The sequence below is a fragment of the Pelophylax lessonae genome (assembly GCF_965119305.1).
Source record: "Pelophylax lessonae genome assembly, chromosome: 7".
Classification (NCBI taxonomy): Eukaryota; Metazoa; Chordata; class Amphibia; order Anura; family Ranidae; genus Pelophylax; species Pelophylax lessonae.
In genome coordinates, this window is record NC_138774.1 from 266,162,506 (window position 1) to 266,187,227 (window position 24,722).

Consider the following 24,722-nt stretch of genomic DNA (forward strand, 5'->3'; position numbering starts at 1 on the left):
AAGAATGGTTTGAAGATCACAACAACAAGCTTGAGGTATTGATTTGGGCTTCAAATTCTCCAGATCTCATTCCAATTGAGCTACAGTGGGATGTACTGGAAAAACCATTCTGATCCTTCAAGGCCCCACCTCACAGTTTACAAGAATTAAGGGATCTGCTTCTGATGGCTTGGTGCCAGAAACCGCAACATACTTTTAAAGGTCTAGCTGAATCCATGCCTCAGTGAGTCATGGCTGATCGGTGTGTGTATAACACACATTTTTTGTTTGTTTGGTATAGAGTAGTAAAGGATTAGGACCCCTGTCAGATTGTTTTTTGCTTTCTGTGTCCCATTGAGGAGATTTCCCTTTCCTCCTGCCCCAAAAACCTAACAGGAAGTAGGAGCAAAATCTCTGCAAAGTGAGCAAAATTCCCTTCTTAACCTGTTGCTATTAAACCGAAATAGGTATCCCAGTTAAAATATTGATCCTCACCTCCTTGTTCTGAGGATAGATCTCAGATTTGGTAATTCCCATCACATCTCTCATCCACAATGGTCTCCAGGACAAATAGGGAAGGTGAATTTACCTAGAAGGGAACACAGATAGTAATAAAAAAAACTGGGTTCTAACCCTTTCCTTTCTCCAAAAAAATGTTTGAGCTTTATGTATGCTCTAATAATAAAAAGCTTATTTATACTGTACATTGTTGCAACTGCAGAAAATATTGCTTCTAAACGTGTTACTGCTATTTACCATGCAAGGTATACGGCTTTTTAAAAAAAAATAAGAATACAGATTCTTTCAAGGCTTATAAACTAGTAATTCATCTTATGAGTGTGTCAAGTTCTAAAATGTGGCCTGTTTTCACTTGTTATATAGTCCATTGTTAGTGTCTAGTGTTACTGCTGCCCATTAGTAAAAGGGCAGTGTGATGTTTAGAACTTGTATGACTGTGAAGATATTACTAATGCCCATGAGTAACCATTCTTCTGCTGGTTTGTATGATACAAACATGTATGACTGATTTTATTTATTTATTTTTTGATATGAGAATGTGGTGGACAATAAAGGTGGTTGAAATATTAGGCCAATATAATGAAGGAAGAATAACGAGATTCCTAGTACAGTTTGAGATTAAAATGGTGGCACTGGGTCTAGTAGTAGACATTAAGCTGTGTATGTGACTCTTGACATTTATAGAAATATGCAACACATTGTTAAAAATGATGATAAAAAATATGGTCTAAAATATGTCTTATTCAGTAGGCTTTCTCTTCTGAAATCAGTTTGCTGAGGGCTTGTTTGCAATACATATCCTAAATGTTACCTGATACTGCTGTTTTTAGTTGTATGAGGTAATGATGAATTTAAGGGAAATTTATAATATTTGTGTACATACTGTATGTTTTTGTCTTAGTTATTATGGTCAGGATTAAAAAAGGCACATATGGAATATCACATAGTAACATTTTCTACTCTTATCTCAAACTAACAAGTTAAGCTCTAGGCCATCTTTTCTATGTACCATGTGCTGTTTGTAGCAGTCCCTTAAAGCAGTATTAAACAAAACAGAAAACATTTACAATATTGCAAGTCTAAGATGTGAAGGCTGCCTTCATTTTCTTTTTTTTTTTCTTTTATTTTCACCTGATAATCTGGCCAGTAAGTCTGTTGTTTTTCAATAGAACAAGCTGTCCTGTAGATGTAGCAGTTACAGGGTTAAGGCAAACCATTTACCTCTGACAGGGGTGCTTACAAACGCCAAATCTTATTCATGTAAAACCTTTTATCCCAAAAGGAACAAAACTGTTGCTGTAACTGTTTAAAAAGTGTTAGCTGGAGTTTGGCTTACATTTTTTAGTGTATCCAAATCTGCTAGTCCAACTAACATTATCCTTCCCCAAGACTAACAATGTGGTTGTTCAATGATGTCTCTGTTTCTCATTCATCCAGAGTGGGGGCAGTCTAATACAGGAGGTGTGTTACTGGCCAGATCACCAATGGAAAACTATTAGAATCGTTTTTTTTACATTTTAGAATGGGGTGCCTTGAGATTGTCCATCATTTTAAAGGGTCCCTTGACTGAAAAAAGGTTGAGAGACACTGATCTAGAGGAATTAAAAAAAAAAAAAAAAACTCTATAAAGTATGGTCCAGTTTGCTGCCGGGGGGGGGGGGGGGGGATACACATATTTCCAGATCCCCTGCAGATAATGGGATATTACCTGGATCAACAGTGGTGTTAGTACACTGGATATTGGTGGCTTTCAAAAGACTATTAGACGTACATCTCAAGGATCAGAACATTCAGGGGTATGTGAGATGATTACGGCCACACACACCTACACAGGTTGAACTGGATGGACTATTGTCTTTATTCAACCTCACCTACTATGTAACTGTATGTAACTACTATGTAACTATGTAATATCCAGTTATATTTTGTGCATTAAGGAAGTCATCCAGCTCTTTTTTTTTTTTTTTTAAATCTACTGAGCTGACCAGAATTAGTTCTTAGGGCCTTCATTCCAATAAACAAGTGTAGCACTGCCCCCTAGAGGTCTGCTTAGAATTACGCATTCTGGATTCCCCTGGGTTACCCTTAGCAACTGATAGCAGACAAACAGCATTGAAAGTCCTTGGCTCAGTCAATAATCAATCCAGGGGATGTTGGTTTTTTTTGTGTTTTTATTTAGAACTGGAATAAGAGAAGGGATGAGTGGGATACTCCAACTATGAAATATGCACAATCTTGTGGACAACTAGCTGTAGAGAGCGGCAAGGCCACTGCTTCACCTTGCCACTGAAGTGAAGATAGGTTAAAAGATTCCTCCTTTAGTCATTCTCTTCAGGGTTCTAACTTGGCACCCACTTTACTTTCCCTGCCTTTGTGTGCTGACACCTGTCCACTGACTCTATCCACTGGAGTGGTCCCCTTCCTGGGCAGACCCCTTGGCAAGCTTCCCTGTACTCACGGACACTGTTTTTCCAGAGTAACTCCAGTCAGCTTTCCTGGACCTCTGGATTCAGCACCACAATCCTGACTCACAAGGCCGACCACCTGTGACCACCATCCCCAGCAAACAGAAGGAGAGACAGCTGTCACCCTCCTTCTGGGACCTGGCTTCCCATCCAAAGACCCCTGTCACATGTGTCCTTGGCTTTTATAGCAGATCCCGGGATGCACCACTTGTCTGTACCAACCCTCTGGAATAGCCTATGGCTGGGTTTCCTCCACCGTCCAACAGGCCTCCTTATTGGATACAGTGGGGACACGCCCAGATCAATCACACCCTGGACACATGCAACAGACCAAACTATCAGATTCTGCATATAAATTTAGCCTAGCACTCCGCTGTTAGGAAGACAGAGTCAAAAGCTATTCTACCTACCTAGCACCTGACAAGGAGGGTGCTACACAAGTATGGTCCTATATAGCCAGGTATTTCTAAACTTGGTTGCAATGAGGAGCTTGACACTATCAATGTTTAATGTCACTTATCAAAGTACTTCTGAACTATGGTTTTTATGGGTTACGGTATACTGTTTTTACACAGAGGAGCACAGACTAATCAGAGGGCAACCATGCCAGGGGATGCTGAATAAACAACAGATCATTACATATATATGTGTTGCACTCTGCTCTCATCATCTGCTCTCTGTGTATAAAGCACCTTGAGTTAAGGTAAGAATTCACTAGAGATGAGCAACATTACTAGGACTGAGATTCCACCGATCCACTTACTGGATACCGGTGACATCATGAAATATGTATCCTAACCATGCACCAGAGATCTGCAACAGCCATGAGATTGCAGCCTCTGGCAACATTACTGAACGTATATCACAAGAAAATATGGACTCATTCATTCAAGGACATTTGTATAGTACTGTAGATATAAATATTCATACAGGGGAACAATACAATACATTCTACTTCCTTGTGCAGCACAGTGTGTATCTGACAGCATTGTTTGTATTGTTATCCCTCCCCTGTGTAATACATATTGTGTGATACAGTAAAGTAGGTAAAAAGAAAAAAAAGTTCTACTGACAAATTCTTTGTGTGCGCAGATATATGTAAATAAATACTTCAACAGAAAGGCAATCTTAAAGCAGTATTAAACCAAAAATAAAGTATTATAATGCAGCTTATCAATTCATAGGGTTTCTTTCTTTTATTTTTCCGGGGGATTCAGCCAGTAAGTCTGTTGTTTTTCAAAAGATCAAGCTCTTCTGTAGCAGTCGTAGGGGAGAGACAATCCCTTTAATACTGACAGGGGTACCTACAATGATCAGTTTTTATTTATGTAAAACCTTAATCCCAAAAGAAACAAAACTGTTTGCTTTAACTGCTAATAAAACAATAAAGGGATTTTGGCTTTAATTTAACACTACTAGTACATCTAGCACTCCCCTCCCCTCAGACTGACAATGCTGCTGTCCAAAGGTGCCCCTGTGATTATTTATCCGGAGTGGGGGCACTTTAATAAAGGAGGAGTGTTACTGGCCAGATCACCAGGTTAAAACATTGGGAAAAAACATTTGAAAAGTAAACTAATACAACCACAACATCTAATAAATGTTTAGCCACAGTGAATTACATTTTTAGTTTTAGGTTTAATACTGCTTTAATTTTAAGAATTTATTCACATTAGCATTCTGTGAATGTGTTTAAAATTATCCGAGGAATACATGTTGTGCTTGCTGTGTCATTCATTGGTTTTTTTTTGGCATCAGAAGAAAGTTTTATTTGAACACATTCAAGCATACATGTTCCATAAACACTCACAAACGAATCTCAACCTTTCACCTAAACAAGTAACTATTGGTAAATTTAATATAGTTTTTTTGTATTCAACTTTTTCTACACATATCTTTTCTGTGGCGCATTGGTGGATTGGTGTTATATACATTTTTATAGATCACTTATCCATAGAATATATAACTCACAAAAGAATGCAAAGTTGTAATGCACAAACCAGTAGAAAACAAATAGGCAATGACAGTTTCCAACTGCATAGAGCTCACTAAAGAGAACATAAAGCCCCACCTAGTGACTGAAAACAGAAATGACAGTGCAAATAGAGCAATAATAATGCACACTCTAAAGCACAGGTGTAAAACACAAGGCCCGCAGGCTGAATGCAGCCCCCCAGCCCATTTCATGTGGCCCTCGCACCTCTCCTGCAACTTCGGCACCCCACCTTGTCTATGTAGTCGGCAGCAGATAGGACAGAACTCCTTTGCCAGATCCTGCACTCCTCTGTGCAACTGCAGAAAGGCTCATCTTTGCCCCCCCCCCCCTTCTCAGCAGTCTGCAGCAGAGAGGAGGGCAGAACTCCTCCTACAGATCCTGCACCTCTGTGTGCAGCCGCAACACCACCTTGCCTCTCCCTCCCCTGGTCTCAGCATTCAGCAGACTCTGGCAGCTTACTCCAGCTTTCCTCTGGTTCTCCTCCAGAGTTCAGACCCTGCACTTCTTCCCAGATCCACCCGCATCTTCTTCCTGGCAGCAGCACAAGGTAAGGGGGTGCATTGTGATGTAAGGAAGGGTGGGTGACTCTTGACTGCTGATGGTGGGGGGGCTCTTGACATCTCATGTAAGGGGGTGTGGGGCACTCTGGACATCTAATCCTACAGATATCCCAAAAATAAATAATGCTGCGCCAAAGAACAAATATTAAATAAAATAAATATCAGTTAAAGTGGTAAGTCAATAATGTGAATCGTGCAAACACTAGTGCATAAAAACAAATCAAAATACTAGCTCATAAATAACACTGTGAAATAAATATTATAATGATAATAATAAAACAAACTCTGAGGGGACCCCCAATATAGTCCTTAACTAGTAAGGAAAAAATAGTCCCAATTAATAATATACAGTAGTGCTGTGTCCCACTCAATATTCCAGTGCTGTAAATATTTCAGTGCTTTGTTCAACCAGTGATTTAGTGCTTCACACCACTCCATTCAAATAAGGTGCTTTCAGTGACTGGTGCTCATTAAGCAGCTCACCTCAATAATAGACTCATATAGAGTCATACAAGCAACAGCGGTATATAGATAGACAGCATCTTTCTCCTCTCCAAACCTCCAACCTCCCGTGAACCAGCCTCCAGATCCCGGTATCACACAGGTAAAAGAAAGGGAGAAGAATCTAATGCTCTCAGTTTTAAATGTTTATTGAAAGAAAAAGCATATAATGCAGGTAAAATGCAGGCTGACAGCGTCTACAGGCAAGACCTTCCTAGGTCTGACGTTTAACAAGTAGGCTCCTCCCCGTACGCGTTGCGTCATGTGACTTCGTCAGCAGGGCCCTTCGTCAGGGGAGGAGCCCCTTCCAAAAAGTCAGTAAGTCACGAAACGGCAGGGACGTGGCCATACGACGTGCCTGGTAATTGATCGGCGGTGTCTCACCAGAGAGTCCTGGACCCGAACGCTGGTACATCACGCATCCGGAGCAAGTGAGCACCCTGATCCCCACTCTTGATTATGATGTGCTTTGCATATTTATATCCCATGTACGTGTATATTCGTGGATTTTAAATGGAATAAACTAGTTCATACGTTATTGCACTAGTTGGCTCTCCTCTTTCTTTTATGGTTTATGTGGAGCGGCATCTTGAGAATCACCAAGGATCCATTATTCCCTATATCCTGTGCAGTGGTGCATATTCCAAAGCGTTATCAGCCCTATCCATAAGAGTGGAGGGCAAAAAGTGGAGTGAGTGTTCTAGCTGAGGGGAGTGGAGCACAAATTGCAGACTGCAATTAAATTGAGTTTGACACCCCTGCTCTAAAGTCATATAGTAATAACCAGAATTGTGTAACCAACAGCATTCTACCCCAATGTCCTAGCTATAATCAAGTCTACGGGGCCAAAGCCTGGTGCATCAAACCCGCCTACCCAAACCCTCTCAAATTTAGCAGGCCATTCATGGAGCTGGTAATTAACCTTTTCATATCTTAAAGTATTACCCATATGATCTAGCCATTCCTTAAGGGATGGAGAGGAAGTGCTTTTCCAGTGGAGGAGATTAATTTTATGTGGCTGACACAAAGCTCTGGAATTAGCTTCCTGCGTGAAGGGTGGGCATGAAGGGAGTCTGTGCTTTACTTCATTCATTGTGCTAAAAGGTATTCCTCTTTCTCAAAAAGATTGGAGCTATGCTTCTTCATGTACTAATGTAATGCTAATGAGTAGAGCTGCACGATTAATCACAAAAAAAATGTGATCTCGATTCAACCCCCCTCTTGATCTTAAACCGGCTTTCCCGTGGTTCATGTAAGGCCCCTTTCACACGGGCAATCCGATCCGCCTGTCAGTTTTTCAAGCGGACCTGATCGGATGCTCCATGCATCCCTATAGGGCAGCGGGTGTTAGCGGAGACATCTCCACTGACACCCGCTGCTATCTGATTCCGATCCTGGACGGATGGAAACCCTATTTAATATCCGTCTGGAGGTCCGAATCGGATGAGAACGGACAGGCGGTCTATTCTCATCCGATCTTCCCATAGAGGACAGCGGAGATCTGACAGCTCCATCTCTGCACACAGTGCGGAGACAGAGCTGTCATCCGCCTGCTCAGCAGAGATCGGCGGATCGATCCCCCCCTGAGCCGAACGGACTCTGTCGGGTGCACCGCCCGTATGAAAGAGCTCTAACAGGTGCAGAGACATTCTCTGTTTAGAGCTGTCAAAATAAAAGGCATCCGGCAAATTTTGTCAGACCATTGGTCAGCACTGAGATAAAAAGAAACATTGTATCATTTGGTTCTTTTAGATCAAAGGGATGAACTTTGTCTGCAAATGAGGGCAGTTTAACAACTTTAAGACCAGGCATTTTTATGACATTTGTTGCTTACAAGTTAAAATAAGTATTTTTTTTACTTAGAACCCCCAAACATTGTTTTTTTTTTTTTAATGAAATGGCAGTCGTTGCAAAATTTTATGTCATACTGTATTTTTACTGTTAACAACGATTGGTTGCTATATATATATTTGCACTTGGGACTATTTTTTGGACTCATTGGTTTAGTAGATGGTGAATTTTATATATTCATTTACTATATTTATGCACTCTAACCCTTTTTTATTTTTTGCACTATGGCACCTTAATTGTGTATTGCACGTATTAATTGCACATAACTATGTATTACTATATGTTTTGTTGTATATGCACTTGCCATTCGCACAGTAGTCGCTGCCTTTGCACATTTCTATGTTTTTTTTTTATACCCACAAGGTTTTGAAGCCGCAGCAATTTCCCTCACGTCATACATTGATTGATTTATTTATTGTTGTATGCACTTAGTTACATAGTTACATAGTTAGTGAGGTTGAAAAAAAGACATCAGTCCATCCAGTTCAACCTATGATGTGTGTGTGTGTGTGTGTGTGTTTGCTTTTAACCGTACATTGTATACCCCTGTATGTTGTGGTCTCCAAGGCGCCCATCTAATAGTTTTTTGAAACTATCAATGCTCCCTGCTGATACCACTGCTTGTGGAAGAGAATTCCACATCCTTACCGCTCTTACAGTGAAGAACCCCTTACGCATTTTAAGGTTAAACCTCCTTTCCTCTAGTTTTAGTGAATGGCCACGTGTCTTATTGTATCTCCTCTCTCTGAATAGTTTGTTCCTTATGCTAGGGTCGCCAGTACAGTATTTGTACATTGATATCATATCCCCCCTCAATCGTCTCTTCTCCAGAGAGAATAAGTTCAGTGCTTGTAGTCTTTCCTCATAGCTGATGTCCTCCATTCCCCTAATTATTTTTGTTGCCCTTCTCTGGACTCTTTCCAATTCCAGCACATCCTTCCTGAGGACCGGTGCCCAGAACTGGACAGCATACTCCAGATGTGGCCGGACCAGAGTCTTGTAGAGCGGGAGAATAATCTCTTTTTTATTATTATCTCTTTAGTAATCTCTTGTAGTTGGCACAACACTTGCATTGGAGCACCCCGCACTTTAGGAGGATTTAGCGCTGCCTTTTGTATATATATATATATATATATATATATATATATATATATATACTGTATTTTAACAGCGGTCTTTCAAAAGCATTTTTTTTGAGAAAAAATGCACTTCCATTAATTAAAAAAAAAATAAAACTAAACAGTAAAGTTACTCCAATTTTTTTATATATTGTTAGAGATCATGTGACGTAGAGAATCGTGATCTTTATTCTAAGCAATACAATTGTGATTCTTATTTTATCCAGAATTGTGCAGCTCTACTAATAAGCAAGACAAGGACCTAATATTTGATGATATTCCATTAACTAAAACTATCTATTCTCTTCAGTATTTCGTTGTAAAGTACTCCTGACATACCAGAGGTGTTCTCTGAGCCTACTGCCTCTGTCTGACCGTCATTTGTATTGGTGCACTTTGTGGCTTTTCTCGGCTGAGATAATGTCATCAGTCCTCTACAGGCAGGAGGACACATTTTATCAGTCTGCTCCCCCAGTGACCAGTCTGGAACATTATAGAAGGCCAAAAGGAGAGATGTTGTGGCATGGGCTGATCTGTGTCAGACATTTGTGAATTACTGGGGAGGATTTACATGATTGTGTCATCTTTGAGCCGGCATTTCAATCCACAATATAGATGCTGACTCTAACTGATGCCTGAACAAAGATGATGATATCCTTCTGGAGGAAACAGATGAAGGCATTATTGAGTGTGAAGGAGTATCTGTGAGAGGTAATAAATACATGTAAGTGTTACACATTCTTTAGCATGCATGAATATATCTGATGCTAGGTCCATTTTAATAATGCATCCATCAGATATGGGCATTGTTACTGCATGTCCAAAAGCAACAGGGTCTCAGTGTTCTGTGTCATTAACCATTTTGTCGTCTCTCTGGAGTTTTTTACTTGCTGCCTAATATTTTTTGTGAACATTTGGCCCAACTTGCAACAGTTTGAAGCATTTGTAAATTCTGCTCATGGTAAACTGTATGTAAAGGCAAAAATAAACCTTAATGTATAATAGCTTGCTACTTTGTAAAGGCTTGTGTGACATTTTTGATGTCCCATTCCACCTGGGGATTTGCTGCTTCCTGTCATAGAGTGACAGCGCTGCTCCTGTCATAGAGAGACATCGCTGCTCCTGTCATAGAGTGACAGCGCTGCTCCTGTCATAGAGAGACATCGCTGCTCCTGTCATAGAGAGACATCGCTGCTCCTGTCATAGAGAGACAGCCTACTCCTGTCATAGAGTGACAGCGCTGCTCCTGCATTGTCCCCACCCTGTGCTGTGTGCTCCTGAAAACTACATACTGAACTTCCCATGCACAGCACACAGTCTCATTTGTCCTGTAGGGCTCCACGCACACTGTGCTTAAAAAAAAGCGCCAGTTCCCTTGGCAGGAAAAAAATTCTCATATAGAGCATTTTTGTACACAGTTTAACCACTTAAGGACCACCCCATGCAGATATTCTTTGGCAGGGCTTCCCTTCTGCACGAAATCGGGTACCTGTACATGATTTTCGTGCACAAGGCCCGGGGCAGGCGCCCACTGTGATTGGACACAAGCCAATCAGCGAGTCCGGCAGATGCTATGTTCGCCGGGACCCACCGATCGTTCGCAGGAGAGGTACAACGCTGGTCTGCCTTGCTTGCATAAACACTGAACTTAAAATAATGCCTCTAATCGTCCTAATGTGCATGGACACATAGGATAACATTGAGCTGCTTCTAAAGGCAAAACTCCTGTGGAAGCTGCGATTTTTAAGCCAGTGTGTGTGGCCCTTAACCACTTACCGCCCGCCCGCCATCATATGACGGCGGGACGTTGCGGCTATTATCCTGGGCGGACGTCATATGACGTGACCCAGGAAATGCACGGCAGGCGCGCGATCGCGGGCGCGCCGCCGTGCACTGCCGGTGTCGGGGTGTCCCCGGGACACCCCCCGTCACCGGCAGGGGGGAAACAGCCACTGGGCGTGGCTGTTTCCCACGTGATCGGCTGTGTTCCAATGACACAGCCGATCACAATGGAGGCGGCCGGGAGATGACCGCGCATGCGCGATCGGGAGCGCGCAGCGCGGTCATGTCGGTGGCACTGTGTTCCGTAGGAACACAGCTGTCACCGGCAGTAGTAAATAGTCACTGATAGTGACTGTTTACTATGTGATCGGCTGTGAATCCATTCACAGCCGATCAGAAAATGTAAACAAAGAGCAGTAACTGACTGTTACTAGCTCTTCTCTCCTCATACAGTTTCCAGTATGAGGGGAGAAGAACTAGAAACAGTGAGTTACTGCTCTGTGTACCTGCAAAAGTAAAATCACACAAATAAAGGTCCCCCCACACAGTCCTCAGCCCCCCCCAATGTCACCTGTCACCCAACAGTCACCTCATCAGTGCCCAGAAATTGATACCCATAACGTTCACATGTGAGCGCAGCGATCGCGGGCAGAATCACCGCGATTCTGCCCGCAATCCAGAAATCATTGCAAATTGCGGGACGCCTGTGCGTTGCCCGTGATTTGCAATAGCACCCCAAACGCTGTGCAATGTTGCCGCCATTTCCGCCTGCCGAATCGCGGTAACATCGTGCAAACAACGCATGACGCCCAAAAAAGGTACAAGAGCTTCTTTGGGGCGTCATGCGTTGTTTGCGCGATGTTACCGCGATTCGGCAGGCGGAAATCGCAGAAACATCGCACAGCGTTTGGGGTGCTATTGCAAATCACGGGCAACGCACAGGCGCCCCGCAATTTGCAATGATTTCTGGATCACGGGCAGAATCGCAGTGATTCTGCCCATGATCGCTACGCTCACATGTGAACGTAGCCTAAAGTTCACCGGTCACCAGAGACTGCCATCAGTACCGCCGTGCACCATCGCCCGTCACCTGTCACCCATCAGTGACCATCGCCTGTCACCCCATCAATCACCGTCACCTGTCACCCCATCAGTCATTGTCACCTGTCACCCCATCAGTCATCGTCATCTGTCACCCTATCAATCATCGTCACTTGACACCCCATCAGTGATCGTCACTTGTCACCCCATCAATCATCGTCACCTGTCACCCCGTCAGTGATTGTCATCTGTCACCCCATCAATCATCGTCACTTGTCACCTCATCAATCATCGTCACCTGTCACCTCATCAGTCATCATCACCTGTCACCCCATCAGTCATCGTCACCTGTCACCCCATCAGTCATCGTCACCTGTCACCCCATAAGTCATTGTCACCTGTCACCCCATCAGTCATTGTCACCTGTCACCCCATCAGTCATCGTCACCTGTCACCCCATCAGTCATCGTCACCTGTTTGCCATATGCATGCAATCACTTACTGACCGCCTAACGACTATATGCGTCGGCCATTAAAAGCTAAATACTGGGGTTATGGCAGCAGATAGAGCCCATAACCCCGGTATTTTTTGAAACGGCGGGCGGTCGGCTTTCAGATAAGGGTGGTCCCAGTGGCGGATTCGCCGCGGAATTACCCTTACGGTGCAGGGGAAGAGGTGCCCCCCCCCTCCTGCCGCGTCCCAGACGTTTTCCCAGCTTACCGGACCCGCCGGCAGCGGGGAAAACTATCCGGTCCCGGATCCTCAGAGACAGGAAGTCGAGTGAGGGCAAGATGGCCCTCACTCAACTCTATGGTCTTGGAGGACCGGAGCTACGTCAAAAGACGTTGCCTAGCAACCGGTTTAAAGGGCCGCTTTTTTTTTTTCTTTTTTTTTTTTCCTCTTTCAACAATTTTTTTTTTTCTTTTCTTTTTTAGTGTAGTTGTGAGGTGTGAGGTCTTTTTGACCCCAGATCTCACAATAAAGAGGACCTGTCATGCCTATTTCTATTACAAGGGATGTTTACATTTCTTGTAATAGGAATAAAAATGATCAAAACATTTTTTTTTTAAACTGTGTAAAAATAAAAAAATAATAAATAAAATAAATAGGAAAAAAAAAAAAAAAAAATTAAAGCGACCTGTCCCCGTTAGCTCGCGCGCAGAAGCAAACGCATATGCAAGTCCCGCCCACATATGTAAACGGTGTTCAAACCATACATGTGAGGTATCGCCGCGATCGTTAGAGCGAGAGCAATAATTTGAGCCCTAGACCTCCTCTGTAACTCTAAGCTAGTAACCTGCAGAAATTTTTAAAATGTTGCCTATGGGGATTTTTAATTACCAATGTTTGGCGCCATTCTGTGAGCATGCGCAATTTTGAAGCATGACATGTTGGGTATCTAATTACTCGGCGTAACATTATCTTTCACATTATGGAAAAAAATTGTGCTAAATTTACTGTTTTCTTATTTTTTAGTTCAAAAAAGTGAATTTTTTTCAAAAAAATCGCATCTGGAAGACTGCTGCGCAAATATGGTGTGATAAAAAATATTGCAACGATCTCCATTTTATTCTCTAGGGTCTCTGCTAAAAAAAAATATATAATGTTTGGGGGTTCCAAGTAATTTTCTAGCAAAAAAAATGATTTTAGCTTGTAAACACCAAGTGTCAAAAATAGGCCCAGTCTTAAAGTGGATAAATGGACAACTTTGTGTAAAGCGCTACTTGGATGTTAGGCCTATGTGTGTGGCCAGGCTGTGAAAAAGTGTTACACATGTGGTATCGCCATACTCAGGAGGAATAGCAGAATGTATTTTGGGGTGCAATTTTTGCTATGTACATGCTATGTGTTAGAAATATTGCATAAATGGACAGCTTTGTGTAAAAAAAAATGTGTTTTCATTTTCTTTCCACATTTTCCAAAAACTTGTGGAAAAAAATGACATATTCAAAAGACTCATTATGCCTCAAAAATTATACGTTGGGCTGTTTGCTTTCCAAAATGGGGTCATTTTATGGGGGTTTCCATTGTCCTGGTGCTCCAGGGCCTTCAAAAGTGCGATAGGTTGTCAGGATTTGTAATTTGTGCTCCTAGAATGCCGGACGGGGCTACTTGAATGTTAGGCCTCTGTATGTGGCCAGGCTGTGAAAAAGTCTCACACATGTGGTATCGCCATACTCAGGAGGAATAGTAGAATGTGTTTTGGGGTGTAGTTGCAAGTATACATGTGCTGTGTGAGAGAAATAACCTGTTAATATGGCAATTTGTAAAAAAAAAATAAAAATAAAAAAAAAATCTTCATTTTGCAAAGAGTTGTGGGAAAAAATGACAACTTCAAAAAACTCACCATGCCCCTTATTAAATACCTTGGAATGTCTTCTTTCCAAAAAGGGGTCATTTGGGGGGTATTTGTACTTTCCTGACTTTTTAGTGTCTCAAGAAATGAGATAGGCCTTCAGTACATCAGGTGTGATCAAGTGTGATCAATTTTCAATGATTCGCACCATAGCTTGTGGACTCTATAACTTTCACAAAGACCAAATAATATACACTTACTTAGGTTATTTTTACCAAAGATAAGTAGCAGTATAAATTTTGGCCAAAATTTGTGAAGAAAAATGACTAATTTGCAAAATTTTATGACAGAAAAAAAGAAAAATGCGTTTTTTCACGATATTTTTAGTCTTTTTTTATTTATAGCACAAAAAATAAAAAACCCAGTATTGATCAAATACCATCAAAAGAAAGCTCTATTTGTGTGCAAAAAAGGACACAATTTTTGTATGGGTACAGTGTTGCATGACTGAGTAATTCTCAGTCAAAGTGTGAGAGCGCTGAAAGCTGAAAATCGGTCTGGGCAGGAAGGGGGTGAAAGTGCACTGTAGGCAAGTGGTTAAAGTGGTTGTAAACCCCCCTCTGTAAGTTGTACCTATAGGTAAGCCTATAATAATAGGTACTGTAAATATCTCCTAAACTTGCACCGTTTAGGAGATATTTACTATATAGTGCACCGATGACATCATCGGCACATGCACTGTGAAGGAACGGCCGCCCGTGCCGTTTCTTCAGAGCCCTGTGCCGTAACCGGCAGCTCCCGTGTGCATTTGCGGCAGTGACGTCACGCAGCTCCCGGCCAGGCGCATAACCGGAGTCCGCAGACCAGGAAGTAAGACGGCTGAAAATGGATGCGGCCTTTAGTGGGGACGACGAGGGCTTCGTTTGGAGGTGTCTCAGTGCATACTAGCACAGTATGCTTTTACTTTTCAGGGGAACAAAAAAACAAAAAGCACACTGGGTGTACTTCCTCTTTAAGGCCTCATGCACACTGAATGTTTTTGCAGCTGCTCCAAGAGGTGTTTGACATTTTTTTCCTGCCACTAAATGCCCCTTCATGTTAGCCTATGTGTCCATAGTTACCCACACACAGCGGTTAAGAGACAGAAAAAAAAATAAAAAAACTCACAGCCAGTGCATCCAGGAGCAGCAGAGTTTTGACCAAAAATATAAAATTCTTGACGCTCCAAATCGCATCTAAATGCACCTAAGTGCTAGGCATATTTAGCACTTGAGCATTGATTAATGTCAATGGCCAGATAAAATTATTATTCTGGCCACTGAAATTAACCACTTCTGGACCGGAAGGATTTGCCCCCCTTAATTACCAGGCCATTTTTTTGCGATTCAGCGCTGCGTTATTTTAATGGAAAATTGCGCGTTCGTGCGACATTGTACCCAAATAAAATTAATGTCCTTTTTCCGCACAAATAGAGCTTTCTTTTGGTGCTATTTGATCACTTCTGCGATTTTTATTTTTTGTGCTATAAACAAAAAAATAGCGACAATTCTGAAAAAAAAAAAAAATATTTTTCACATTCTGCTATATAACATTCCCAAAACAAAAAATTTAAAAATCAAAACCAAGAGCGCGACCGCCGTAGGGCTACGTTGGTTCACGCAGGAGGGCCAACCTGCCGCAGTAAATGTGCGGCATGCGGTCCGGAAGCTGTTAACTAACACCCAAGTTCTTGACGAGCCTAAACACGTTACATGAGTTTACAAGCGTGAAGCGTTTTTTTCTGCCAAAGATTTGCTGCCAGGAGGAAAGGAGTCTAGGAGCGTTAAGAAAACATGCGGTGTGCATGATGCCTTACTGTGCAGGGAGAGTTTGCTAGACCTTCTGAATCTCTGTGATCAACGGTGGCTCCAAGGGTCGTTCATCCTGGCTATGGCACGAGCCCCTGCAGTGAAAGCTGTGACCCATAGCCTCTAGGATGTAGACCAATGACCTCATTTCTTTGTTGAAAAAGTTCCATTTTAAACACCCCATGAAAAAAAAGAAGAATAACAATGCCGCATATTTTGAAAAAAACGCACCTTATGTATTTATTTTGCTTAAGTGTTCTATACTTTAATGAGACACAATTTTCACTTTCTTCCTTATGTCGCAGAGGTGCATTCATGAAGCCAAGACACCATCTAGTGGAAAGTTTAGAATACTAAGAAAAGAAGCTGGACAACGAGTTGATCTCTCTATGGTTCTTTTATGGAGTTTCTGATATACCTTAATAATGAGTCTTATCGTTAGAACTACTTTATAATGACTCAATTGGTCTCAGAATTTATATTTTTTGTTATTCCTTAGGTGGCTACACTTATACAAAACAGCTTAAACACAGCCTTATGCCATGCAACTTTTTCAAGCAATGTAACCAATTCTAAATTAAAATAACTGTTTACCGTGGAATAATTAGTGTAAAGCTGGCTGTACATGCTACAGACTGATTGTGCAGTAGAAAGAACAGATTGTGTGGTGTCTGGCCAGCTTTACCATTTGCTTAGATTCAGATTATCCCTTCACTGACTGGTACTAGCTCATTTCTAATACTTAAAGTAGAACTATCAGCAAAACTTTTTTTTTCATGTTGGATAGCGGAAGGGAGGGGTTATAACCTTTGTCAGACTTTTTTTCACCATCTGTGTTCCATTGTGGAGATTTCCCCCTTGTATCCTGTCCCATAGCCAAACAGGAAATCCCCTGCAAATAAGGACATTTCTTGGGGACCCCCAGATCACCAGAACTAGTGTCCCCATTGGAAGATTTCCACTCTATTACTTTTCTGGGGACAACCCAAAATTTGGGATTTTCTTTTACTTTCACTTTCAATGATTATGGTTAAAAGTACAAATAGAGAGGCTGAATCTCCTTAACGGGGGCATAGACAGCAATAAAAACTGACAGGGGCTCTAATCCACCCCCACTTTATCCAGTTCAGAAGCTCAATGAACAGCAGACAAGTCAGATGCAGGGTTGGACGATACCATTTCACTGCCCTGATCTGCATGGGGGGGGGGTTCTCAGGCTTATCAGGCTTATCCAACAAGCCTGCGTCTATGCTGTAACCCCTCCCCCCTCCTCTACCACCTTGTTTTGATTTTCAATACAAGAGCAGAGCAAGAAGAAGCCAAAATGACCCCTGAGCTCTCAAATTCCCACGCAAGTCTTTTTTTCTGTACATTGCTTGAGGTAGTGGAGAATTATGTTGTGCAGCCACCTGGACAGTCACAGTTACTGATTTTAGTGCAGGCTGTGGAAGGAGCAGTGGAGAGAGCAGAGGAGGGAGCAGTAGAGGGAGTAGATGAGAGAGCAGTTGAGGGAGCAGAGGGGAGAGCAGTAGGGGGAGCAGAGGAGACAGCTGTTGAGGGAGCAGTGGAGGGAGCAGTGGAGGGAGCAGAGGAGAGAGCAGTGGAGGGAGCAGAGGAGAGAGCAGTGGAGGGAGCAGAGGAGAGAGCAGTGGGGGGAGCAGAGGAGAGAGCAGTGGAGGGAGGAGAGAGCAGTGGAGGGCGCAGAGGAGAGAGCAGTGGAAGGAGCTGTGGAGGGAGCAAAGGAAAGCATTCTCTATATATGATCTGTTTATTTACACACCAAGAGGCTGTTGTTAGAAATCCTCAGGGACAGTGTCAGAGGGAACACACACACCAAGTATTCCTTTCTACTAGAAGAAATCATGTTTCCTATATGATATATATTGATAACAAGGTCCTATAGGATATATGTCTACATGAGACTAGGAGAAAAAAAATGCAGGATCTGTATGTTCTGTCCATCCCCCCTCTCTGCTTGCTTCATCCTTAACCCTTAGGGTTCCTTCACTCAAGCTGTGTTCTCTGAAGTGCAATAAACACTTGGATTGCTTTTCAGACCATTAGACAGGCAGTAAGAAGGTGTTTTATCATCTCCTCACCTCCTGCTTTACCTGATGGAATCCCGCACTAGTGCACCACAAGTGTTTGTATTGCACACAGTAGTGGTGCTGTTGCAGACCAGCCCCAGTCACTTGAATGTGTTCTGTTCAGTGGGTGGTAGCACCTGCCAAAAGTGCGGTGACTGACTCCACCCCAAAAATGGTAGCAGTCATTAAAAAGGTGGGGTATACATGGGCACGGCAAAGGGAGTGGAGCTAGGGGCGGCAAAATTAGGTTTTGCCTAGGGTGTCGAAAATCCTTGCACCAGCCCTGACCAGAGATCACAGTTAAAGCGGAGTTCCACCCAAAAGTGGAACTTTCGCTCTTTTGTTTCCTCCCCCCTCCAGTGCCAAATTTTGCACCTTTCAGCTGGGAGGGGGGAACGGGTACCTGTTTTTGACAGGTACTGTACCCTTACCCACTTCCAGCATATGGCGCCGGGGCGATGTCCGAAGGAGGTTTGGCTCCCTCCTCCACCGCCGAGCCATAGGAGTGCGCAGAGCGCTTCGCACATGCGCAGTAGGGACCTGCCCATGAAGCTGCAAGGTTTCACTGCTGGGCTCTCTTATCGGCAATGGCGGCGGCAGCACCCGACAGCCAATGGAAACATTGGCTGCGGTGCCGACATCGCTGGACTCCAGGACAGGTAAGTGCCCTAATATTAAAAGTCAGCAGCTACAGTATGTGTACAGCATGTGTAGCTGCTTACTTTTAAATTTTGGAGGGGGAGGCGGAACTCCGCTTTAACTCTAAACTGATGAACTGTAAAGGCTTGTAAAGAATTAGCTATGGAGATTTTTAGGTACAGTTGTTTTTTGCGATATCCCGGGCACACACAATTTTAAAACTTGACATGTTTGGTATCTATTTACTTGACAGAACTTTTTCTTTTATATTTTACCAAAAAATTTAGATTTAATATTGTGTGTGTTTGTGACAAAAGTCGTTTTGTTATATTTTTTCCTAAATATATGCACCTAATAAACAGTTGCACAAATATTGTGCAAAGTAAATAATTGCAACTACCATCATTTTACTCTACATGTCCTCTGCTTTCAATAAATCTGTAATGTTTTGGGGTTTTAAGTAAATTTATAGCATAAAATGCTGTTTATTTAATGTGTGCAAAAAATTAACAAAATGTACTGAAATGGTTAAGCAAATGAATCTAAAAATGAGGCAGGCATTTGAATGATATCATATGTAACACTCTTGTATAGCCTTGCATTCTTTTTTATAAGTAATTTGTATAAGATATATATGAGCTGTTAATAACTTTATCATGTAGAAAAATACGCTGTGTATATATTGATCATTCCCAATATACTGAAAGGAATCGGCAAACAGTTTAGTTTAATTCACCCTTTGATACAGTCATAGTTGACTTTTATGGTAAGAGATAGCCCTTTGGTTACCATATACAACATTGACATTTTATATTAACCACTTGCCGACTGCCTAACGCCGATCTACGTCGGCAGTCAGCCCCTCACAGGCAAAGTGACGTAGGGCTACGTCACCAGCTTGTGAGGGTCTAGGGAGCGAGCGCGCGCCCCCAGAGGCGCGCTCCCGCGTGGTCACGGACCCCCCCCCCCCCGCGCGTGTGACCAGCGGACCCGATGTCCGCCGGTCACTCGGCGATCGGCGGGGGAGAGGGAGAATGTCAGGCAGCTTGTGTAAACAAGCTGCCTGTCATTCTCCTCGCTGTAAAGACACTGATCAAACGGATCTAGTATGTAGATCCATTGACCAGTGTCCTTACAGCTCAAGCCACAGCCAATCACAGTAGAAAGCACGCCCCTAGGGATACACACAGCCCCTCCCTTCCAAATAAAGTTAACCCCTTCACAACCAGTGTATTTTTACAGTAACAGTGCATATGTATAGCACTGATTACTGTAGAAATGTCACTGGTAACCCCAAAAGTGTCACAAATGTCAGTCAAGGGTCCGATCTGTCCGCCCTAATGTCGCAGTACCGCAAAACAAATCGCAGATCGCCGCCATTACGCGTTAAAAAAAAAACAACAAAAATGACAAAAATCTTTCCCTTTGTTAGTAAACGCGATAACTTTTGCGCAAACCAATCAAAATACGCTTTTTGCGATTTTTTTTACCAAACATATGTAGCATAAAACAAATTGGCCGAAAATTTTAAAAAATTTTGATTTTTACTTTTTTTTGGGGGGGAATTTCATATAAAAAAATGTGAAAAATATTGTTATTTTTGCAAAATTGACGCTCTTTTTTTGTTTATAGCGCGTGATCAAAAAATCGCACAGGTGATCAAATACCACCAAAAGAAAGCTCTGTTTGTGGGAAAAAAAGGACGTCAAATTCGTTTAGGTACAGCGTCGCACGACCGCACAATTGTCCGTTAAAGTCACGCAGTGCCGAATCGCAAAATACCCCCTGGTCAGGAAGGGGGTAAAATCTTCCGGGGCTTAAGTGGTTAAAGATCAACAAGTAGCCATATTTTAGCCCAGGGGCATATTTAAAGTGATAATAAGCACTTTCAGCAGCAGCACGTACTGAGTATTCAGCTTCCTTATCCTTTAATCCCTGCCTATGTTCCAATTAAGGCGGATGCCATGACCGCTGCTTTGTTTCCCAATTTCAGGGTGGCTCCTTTCTCTTGCAGTGTCCTATGGATTTACCCTCGGTACTGGAGTTGTGTCTCCTTACACTGTGTACATCAATAGAAGCACACACCCTCCTATCGTGGGATGGCAGGACACTCCTCTGCTTCTCCCACCTTTTCTCTGAGACTGGCTGGAGACTGCACTGTTTATTGTAGACTCCTTCCTGTGAAGACTGGAAGTTCACAGAAGCCACACTGAGAGAGCAGCAGCATTGAAAGTTGTAAACTGCAGGGTTAAGAAATTAAACAAATAGTTTATTGGTTTATAGTTTATAGTTTATTAATTTTTTTTTTATTGCGCTCAATGCTGGGAGTTTAATATTAACCACTTAAGCCCCAGAAGATTTTACCCCCTTCCTGACCAGGCCCTATTTTGCGATTCGGCACTGCGTGACTTTAGCGGACAATTGTGCGGTCGTGCGACGCCGTACTTAAATGAAATTGACGTCCTTTTTTTCCCACAAACAGAGCTTTCTTTTGGTGGTATTTGATCACCTGTGCAATTTTTTTTTTGATTATTATAATTATTTCAGGTACTTGTATAGCGCTGTCAATTTACGCAGCGCTTTTACATATACATTGCACATTCACATCAGTCCCTGCCCTCAAGGAGCGTACAATCTAAGGTCCCTAACTCACATTCATACATACACATAGTAAGGCCAATTTTATACAGGATCCAATTAACCTACCAGCATGTCTTTGGAGTGTGGGAGGAAACCGGAGTACCCGGAGGAAACCCACGCAGGCACAGGGAGAACATGCAAACTCCAGACAGGTAGTGTCGTGGTGTGGATTCGAACCAGTGACCCTCTTGCTGCTAGGGGAAAGCGATCATGCGCTATAAACAAAAAAATAGTGACAATTTTGCAAAAATAACAATATTTTTCACATTTTTTTATATGAAATTCCCAACAAAAATGTAAAAATCAACATTTTTTAACATTTTAGGCCAATTTGTTTTCTGTTGCATATGTTTGGTAAAAAAAATTGTAATAAGCTTATTTTGATTGGTTTGCGCAAAAGTTATTGCATTTACTAAGGGAAAGATTTTTGTAATTTTTTTTTTTTTTTAACGAGTAATGGCGACGATCTGCGATTTTTTTATTTTTGCGGGACTTTGACATTGCGGTGGACAGATCGGACCCCTGACTGACATTTTTGACACTTTTGGGAGCACCAGTGACATTATTACAGTAATCAGTGCTAAAAATATGCACTGTTACTGTAAAAATGACACTGGCAGGGAAGGGGTTAACTTTATTGGAGAAGGAGGGGTTAAGTGTGTCCCTAGGGGCGTGCTTCTAACTGTGCAGGGATGTGACTGTTTGTGTAACAACAGAGAAATACAATCCTGCATAGCAGGACCATATGATCTCTGTTCTTACACAGGGGAGAATGACAGGCGGCTTTGTTTACATTAGCCACCTGCCTTTCTCCCGCTGTAACTGACGATCGCGAGTGAGTGGATGGTCAAAGTCACCATAACTTCACCTTATTTGCCAAATTTTCACTTTTCAAAGACAATCTTCTCTTTTCTTAGTGACTGGGGTGAAATTCTGCTGATTTTAGTCATCCACTTATATTTAAGCAATTTTTTTTTTTTTTTTTTTTTTTTTTTATCCTTTGCACGCAATTGGGTATGCTTTGCAAAGTGAATTTTCACTTTATGTCACCCCAATTCACTAAGAAAAATAACAATTCAGTTTGAAAGTGGAGATGCTCTACTCCTGTAGTAAATTTTAGTAAGTGAGTGATCAACATGGTGAATGTGCGGTAAAGTATTTTAAATGGGAACCGTGTTTGGAGAGTTCTGTTGTTGTTTCCATTTTTCCAGTAGCTGTACAAAACATGAATGAATAATGATGTGTACAAATACAGTAAAGCCCAGAAATGACTCACTGTGAGTGAATTATCTTATTCTGGCTCTATGCAGGCAATTATTTACTGCTGTATACTTAAATACTTACTCCACTTTCATGGGTAAAAAAAATAGCAAATAAAGAAAAAACAATATAGCGTATACAACTGCGACACAAATCATATTATAATTGAATGTTATTAAAAATCACCTTTCCTTTTCAATCTGCAGCTGTTGTAGTTTTCTGCAAATGCAATACAATATGGCTACCTGGAGGTGTTCTGTACACAGAATGTATACTGACCACACCCCAGAAACATAATTTATGCTTGTGTGATTGGCTCACCAATTTTCCCAGAAGTCTGCACTAACATGCAAGTCAGATTTCTGGCATCCCCTGCAACAAAAATGTCATTTTTGGGGAGATATTTCAGATAGGAACACGTCTAAAGGGATGCAGGCCCAGCAGATGTCCTCATTAGAGCCCTGCAACTGCCACAGCTAGTTGATAATTATGAAACCACTTCCATTAGACCCACTCCGCACAGGGGAACAAAGGAACAAACATGGATTTCTTCAGAATAACAAAAGGCAACAAATTCTGCAACAAAGTTTGTTTAATCTGCAACAAAGTTTGTTTAAATCCATGTAATGTACAGAGATCACCCAGAGGGGAATGTTTTTTTCTCAACAAAAATGGAGTAAGGCTGGCCATACATGTTCAATTTTCTTGTTCGATTTACCACAAACCACATAATATGAGGTCAAAGCTAAACAACACTTTCACTTGTATCCAATTAGGCAGACCTTTATACTACATCGGTGAAGGTAAAGCCCCGAACGATCGGCCGTCTTTTGTCCAGGGCTGTCTTGTCTGTTGAAAACTGCAAAAGACTGCACACGAATTTTGTCGGCCAACAGCAGCCGACTGCAGAAGTGATGTCATGTGATGGTTAACTTTCCTTGTCTTTTTTCTTTTCTGAGCATGCCCAGTCTTGCTAATCTGCTGTCTGTCGGCCAAAATCTGTACTGACTGAGGAACAATCGGCCGTTCTGGTGACGGCCAACAAAAATTTTAATGCCTGCACGACAGATTCTGTTCGGCCGAAAATGCACTGTCGGCTGTCGGAAGCATCATACTAACAAGAATATTTACGGCCGACAATCGGTACGTGTGTACGGGGCTTAAATTTCAAGAAAATTGTACAGAAAATTGTAAGACAATTGTATAATGTATTGCCAGCCTTACGCTTTAAAGAAGAATTCCAGGTATGGTATACTTTTACATGGTTACATTGGTCTGGTTTGGACCAGTGTAACTATATATATATATATATATATATCATACCTGGAGAGGTGGGGCAGTGATGTCATGCAGTAACCTTGCAGAATCAGAGAAAGCTTTGCATTAGTTTAGAAGCTGTTTCTCTGAATGGTGCCGCTGAGGTCACCCACTTGGCACAGGACCAGGGAGCAAATAGAGATCACGGGAGTAGTGGTGCCTACTTCAGTGATTTTCAGCTTTCAGGGGGAATGACCAGGTATGCTTTATATCATGGGTGTCCAACCTTTTGGCTTCTCTGGGCCACATTGAGTGTAGAGAAATTTTCTTGGGCCACAAATAAAATATATACTATAGTTAAGGTATATAAGTAATAAAATGCCGCCGCACCCTTCCCACGCCGCCATGCCCCCTGCACTAATTTAGCACAACTAGAGGATGATCAAATGAAATGAAATCAGTGTACAGAGGTTTACTTCTTCTGAGAGATAATAAAGGAACACTCAAACCACCATGACCACTTCAGTGATTTGAAGTGGCCATGGTGGTAGGAGTCAGAAACACTGCACATTCTCGACTCCCCCCCCCCCCCCTTCGAGGCAGCCTCTGCCTACCTGTAGTTGGAAGCTGCTGTGGCCGTGCCCCCGACCCGACTTCCTTCCTCCCCAGCAAAATAAAAAAATTGTCAGGGGACAGTGGGCCGCATTGCCTGCGGTTCTGGGCAGCAGGTTGGACATGTCTGCTTTATATACATATTTACATTGGTTAAAGCTGGACTAATTATCTATAAAATATCCATGCCTGAAATTATTCTTTAAAAGTTGATTATCAGGCAACATATGTAGAGAACACAACAAAAGAGCATACCTGTCAGTGGTTTTAT

The 24,722-nt window shown here is 42.2% G+C and overlaps 1 protein-coding gene across 4 annotated transcripts in view; it reads left to right on the plus strand.

Annotated features, from left to right (window-relative positions):
- DENND1A (DENN domain containing 1A) overlaps positions 1-24,722 on the plus strand; it is a 1,402,774-nt gene that overhangs the window by 1,161,801 nt on the left and 216,251 nt on the right. The window lies entirely within an intron of this gene.